At 49.2% G+C, this 6,000-nt stretch overlaps 1 long non-coding RNA gene across 1 annotated transcript in view; it reads left to right on the top strand.

Annotated features, from left to right (window-relative positions):
• Positions 1 to 1,076: 1,076 nt before the first annotated feature.
• The window catches only part of LOC143827044 (uncharacterized), a 28,874-nt gene continuing 23,950 nt past the window's right edge, over positions 1,077 to 6,000 (top strand). The window contains exon 1 of the long non-coding RNA XR_013227171.1: positions 1,077 to 1,551. This is a non-coding gene — a long non-coding RNA (uncharacterized LOC143827044). The remainder of the gene's footprint in view (positions 1,552 to 6,000) is intronic.

The raw sequence follows: 6,000 nt of genomic DNA, 5'->3' as shown, positions 1-6,000 counted from the left end.
ATTTATTCAAGGCGTGAGCTTTCGAGTACAAGTACTCTTCCTCAGCCTATTTCGAGTGCTTGCACTCAAAAGCTCACACCTTTAATAAATCTTTGTTGGTCTTATAGCTGCTACTGGACTCTGGTTTTATTGTGCTACATCAGACCAACACGGCTACCCATTTGAATCTGGACTTGGGAACATTCAGCCTGGAGAAGAGGAGGTTGAGAGGGGACATGATGGCCCTCTTTAAGTAGTTGAAAGATTGTCACTTGGAGGAGGGCAGGGAAAGGTTCCTGTTGGCAGCAGAGGAGAGGACCTGCAGGAATGGGTCCCAACCCTATTTCCATCTAGATATCAGGGTGGGTGGGTGGGTGGAGTCCACAGTCAGAGTAGTTCAACAGTGGACTGGGCTGCCTAAGGAGGTGGTGAGATCCCCCTCACTGGTGGTCTGGAAGCAGAGGCCGGACACTTATCCTGGATGCTTTAGGCTGGTCCTACATTCAAGCAGGGGGTTGGACTAGATGGCCTGGATGGCCCCTTGTAGCCTTGCATGTCCAGTGAAGGCACTGCCATCAGGAACTAGTTTGAGATGTCGATTCACCTGAACTAGGTGGGCATCACTATGCTCGAAATCCATGCACCTCCCACGTCTTTTCCTGAGCCATACGTGTTCGTATCTTTATTTAGAAGGGGGTTCCTTTTTCTTTCTTTTTTTAAGTAGGAAATCAAATAGGTCAAAAGCTTCTCATCAGGATTAATAGAGGAGGGGCGTTTGAATTGTTAGAAGCAGGAAGTACAACTTTTGCTTGAGAGCTGACAAAAATACGTCCTTTGGTTCCTGTGCAGACTTGGAATTTTTTAGCACGGAGGAATTTGAATGGCAAATGAACGGCACGGGCGAAATGCCTCAGCGCCTTTGGGAGCACAGCAGTTAGTCGCTTCTGACCCCTGGCCGGGAACGGGAATGTAACAACTCTGATCCGACTCCCTGTGAAAGTCACAGGGCGTGCCCGTCTGCTGAATTGTGTGTCCTTTGTGTGTGTGTATGTGTGTGCGTGTGGAGGGTTGAAGATTAGTCCCCACCGTCCTGACTGGGGCACATGAATTAACCAGCAATCGCGCTCAAACAAACACCGCAAAATGCTTCAGGGAGATTAAGGACAGCCAGGAAGAGGGAAGAAAAAATCTGCAAGGAGAGGGAGAACTGAGGGGCGTGTTTGGCAGAACTCCAGCCAACTTCGGTTCTGGGCTCCCTGGCTCTCTTTCAGGATCAGGAGACCGGCCAGAGACCGAGTGTCCCCGTGCCGTGTGCCTTCGGGAGACGCTCACGCAGAATGGGTTCCTGGGAGTTGGAGACGCTTAAGTGTCAGCACCTGCTGTTCTGCTAGCAACAGGACGCCACCTCCGCCCTGCCCCTCACCTGGGCCAGCCCCGTCCTGGGAAAGGAACGGCAGCCGGAGGGCTCAGGATGGTTTCAGCTGCGCTTTTGGGGTCTCTTCAACGTTTCAGGCAGTGCCGTATCTACCAGATCTCCGTCTCGGAAGACTCATCTTGAACTCCATGGTTGTGGTAAGCATCGGAATTCTTCCTGTCTCTCCATGGTCTTAAAAGAGATGTTCCTTATCCTTCCCTTTCCACCTGCTCTTGTCTCATTGTAGTGGTTTCTGTCCCCCCCACACACACACACACAAGCACATGGTTGCAGACACACACACACACACAGCCTTCTGTTTCAAGTGCTTCTGTTCTGAAATAACAACCATCACGTGTTGAGCTTGCCTGGGAAATACAGTTCCTTTATCTGAGTCTCTTCCTTAGCCCAGTCAGGAAAGGTGTGCAAGTTTTAGAATGTGGGTCTAGACAGGTTGCATTTTGGTCTGTTGTCACCACAGAAACAAACAGAGCCCTGCGATGCCTTAAAGACAAGGAGGCTCGTAGCTGAAGTGCTTGCGGGATACAGCTCATTTCAAATGGCACAACTGGGGCTTCCAGAGGAAGTTGTATTGAGGAAAACAAACATGAATTTATTTCTTCCACGTTCCACTTTTCTCCTTTTCCTTCTTTCATGTTCTCTGTCCTTCTTCCTTCCTTCTTGATTGCTAGTTTTCCTCTGTTCTGTTAGGGGGGAATGCGGCATATTTAGTTGTGGACATTTATTCAGGTAGATGCTTGTACTGTGGGTTTTTCCTCAGTGGGGACCCCGAGTGGCTTGCAACATTGTCTCCCCCATTTTATCCTCACAAGTTTGTGCTGAGGCCTGGGCTGGGGGTTCAAAACTGGGTCTCCTGGGTGACCGAGGGGTGTGAGGGGTGTCCATGGACAGTGCAGGACAAATTAGAATATTAATGGGATCATTTACAAATCTTGGGGGTGTCCAGGGCTGTGGTCAGTTCCTTCTCCCTGTTTCCAAGGGTCTCTGGCAACCCGTGAGGAAGGGTTGTTCCCCGGCCTCAGAATAAAAGCTCCAGGCTTGGATTCCTCTCCTGGGCCTCTGAAGCAGCACACAGCAAATAGGAAGCTGGCCTCTAAGCACTGAGGACAAGGGCTCCTCCGATGAGGGCCAGAGGTCTCTGCGTCATAAATATAAATATACCTCCATAAATCACATTTCTGGGTCCAGAATGTTGGCTGGTTATAATGTTGTCTATTTCATTGGTGTTAGTAGATGGACACCGGGGCCACTGGCTCCCCGCCCTTCAGATACTCTTCATTTAGCAGGGATGGATCTGGCTTCAGGCTTGAACTCCTGAGAGCTACTTAATGTGTTGTTGTCTTCTATAGATTTGCTGCAAAAGCAGCCTTTGAAATTTCTTTCCACTGGGTTTGGAGCAGCCTCGGTGCTGAGCTAAATCATCTGTACAAAATTTTTGAAAGTGACAAAAAACTGGATGGAATTTATTCCTTCAGAAGACCGTATGGCTTTGCACGCCCCAGTTTGCAGCCTGCTAGGTGACCTTGGGCTAGTTACAGTCCTGTTAGAGCTGTTCTCACAGAGCAGTCCCATCAGAGCTCTCCCAGCCTCACGTTCCTCAGAGGGTGTCTGTTGTGGGGAATGGTGAAAAAACAACTCTGCTTCTTAATGTGTATGGCCGGACGCCCTTCTCTTCCTGAACTTGCTTTTGTTCACCGTATTTTAAATGAATATGAATTGCACAAGCCGTCTTTGGACATTTTGCCAATAAGGAAGTGAAAGCCACATATTTGACTGACCGGGGCGTGGGGGAAATGCAAAGAAGGTTGATTATTAATTGCTAATGTTAAAAGCCATAACTTTGTAAAAGTAAAAGTTCTCGAAAAGGGAAAAGTAAAATCCAAGGGACAGAAAGGCATGCCAGAGATCATATGGTTCCATCAGTATGAAAGATAAATTGCATACGTATGCAGGCAGGATTTGAACCCGGGTCATGCAGGAAAGGAAAAGGAGAAACCCCGCTTTGTTTTGCTGTTTGAAACTAGGCTTCCGTTACCATGTTACCATTGTAGAAAAGAAAAATATAATAATCAGGATAAAACTCTTGATAACAGCATAGGAGACCCTTGAGTAGTGAAACAGGGGAAGGCTTAATGGCTTGGGAAGCATCCTCCTTTCTCTTCTTCTCCAATTTACTTTACACAGAAGCAGATAGACAAAGATCATAGAATCATAGAACCATAGAGTTGGAAGGGGCCATAGAGGCCATCTAGTCCAACCCGCTGCTCAACACAGGATCAGCCCTAAGCATCCTAAAGCATCCAAGAAAAGTGTGTATCCAACCTTTGCTTGAAGACTGCCAGTGAGGGGGAGCTCACCACCTCCTTAGGCAGCCTATTGCACTGCTGAACTACTCTGACTGTGAACATTTTTTTTCCTGATCTCTAGCCTATATCGTTGTACTTGTAGTTTAAACCCATTACTGCGTGTCCTCTCCTCTGCAGCCAACGGAAACAGCCTCCTGCCCTCCTCCAAGTGACAACCTTTCAAATACTTAAAGAGGGCTATGTCCCCTCTCAACCTCCTTTTCTCCAGGCTGAACATTCCCAAGTCCCTCAACCGATCTTCACAGGGCTTGGTCCCTGTGTCTTCCTTCCTGCCATCCTTTTTTTGGCCTTTAGCATGGCTGTTAGTAAGTGCATGTGATTCCTGGCAGACTTTGGGAAAGTAACCTGCAGCATATTTCCACTTGATCATAATGTGAAAAATTGTTTGTCCTTTGGTATTAACTTTAATAGGCTAGACACTGGTGGGCATTCCCTCAGCTTTTAACATCATTTTGGACTTGGTTGCTTGGAACCTGCGGCTAATTGATCAGGTGCAGCTGATCAATGAGCACAGCCAGGCTTCCTGCCTTTAGGGCTGTCCGAATAGGCACAGGAGGATGATCAGCATGATCTAGGCCAGGGGTAGTCAAACTGCGGCCCTCCAGATGCCCATGGACTACAATTCCCAGGAGCGAACTACCCCTGGCCCAGACAGTTCACCAGCATGCAGAAGACAGCGAAGGAGGGCAGACTTCACAGAACGCCGAAGAAGGGCCCGGCTTCATGCTCGCTGTCAAACTAGACGGGGCCCAGCTGGGGCTGCTTTAAGGGAGGAAGATCGATTCCCCTGGTGCAGCCCATTGACCCCTTAGGCAAGGCAGAAACAGCTCCTCAGCAGGGGTGCAATCTATGCGAAAGCCCTCCCATCGGTCTGATCCCCTGCTCCTGACCCTCCCTCCCTACAGCAGAGCTCTGCCAGTTTAATCCCCATTTTCGGACTCCAGCTTGCGGCTCCTGGATAACAACTCTGGTAAAGGGACTGGTTTTGATTCCTGTCTCGGCTTTACTGGTATCTTGACCCCTGCTGGCTCCTTTGACTCTGTCTTTCCAGCTCTTCCTTGGAATTTGGTTTCCTCAGCAAGTGTTCAGATCCGGACTGGACTCTGACTCTGCTAAACGGCTTATGATTCAGGCTGGGCTTCCCAGCCAAGGGCATATTCCTCCAGGCTGCCGCAGGGTGCAGCCAGGTAAAAAGGTAAAAGTAAAGGTATCCCCTGTGCAAGCACCGAGTCATGTCTGACCCTTGGGGTGATGCCCTCCAGCGTTTTCATGGCAGACTCAATACGGGGTGGTTTGCCAGTGCCTTCCCCAGTCATTACCCTTTACCCCCCAGCAAGCTGGGTCCTCATTTTACCGACCTCGGAAGGATGGAAGGCTGAGTCAACCTTGAGCCGGCCGCTGGGATCGAACTCCCAGCCTCATGGGCAAAGCTTTCAGACGGCTGCCTTACCACTCTGCGCCACAAGAGGCTCTTTCAGCCAGGTAGGGCAACACAAAACCTATTTGAAGCATTGTTTTCAGAAATATATTTTGTGCAATTGGTTAATCACAATGTTTAAACACCTGGTGGAATCTCAGAGAAAAATGGCTAAGTCCCATGGAACATGATGTAGCTTGCTGTATGTATGTATGTATGTATGTATGTATGTATGTATGTATGTATGTATGTATGTATGTATGTATGATTTATATCCCACCGCTCCTAGCAAGCTGGCTCGCAGTGGGTCACACTAACCCTCCCCCAATAAAACATACAATATTATCCCATTAAAACACCCCTTTAAAAAAAACCCTATTGTGGCGACAGTCCCAAATCCCACAGAGAGGGTCAACTCCTGGGTCTACCGGATTCTGGATATTTCTTTCTTCTCTGCAAGGGGCTTTTCAGATCTTCCTGGGCTGGCCTCAACCGTAGACCTGGCGCAAGAGCGCCATCTTACAGGCCCAGCAGAATGCTGAAAACTCCTGCAGGGCCCTCATCTCATCTGGGAGCTCATTCCACCAGGTCGGGGTCAGGACCGGAAAAGCCCCAGCCCTGGTCGAGGCCCAGAATCACCAGCAGGTTCCTACCCACAGAGTGCAAAGCCCTGCGGGGGGCATAGGGCAGTAGGCGGTCCCTCAGATATGGGGGTCCCAGACCACGAAGGGCCTTAAAGTTAAAAACCAAAGCCTGGAACCAGATCTGGGCTGCAACTGTTAGCCAATGCAGCTGTCTCAGAA

The sequence above is a fragment of the Paroedura picta genome, chromosome 17, assembly GCF_049243985.1.
Source record: "Paroedura picta isolate Pp20150507F chromosome 17, Ppicta_v3.0, whole genome shotgun sequence".
NCBI lineage: Eukaryota > Metazoa > Chordata > Lepidosauria > Squamata > Gekkonidae > Paroedura > Paroedura picta.
Note: the sequence above shows the minus strand (reverse complement) of the source record. Positions and strands in the feature narration are given on the sequence as shown.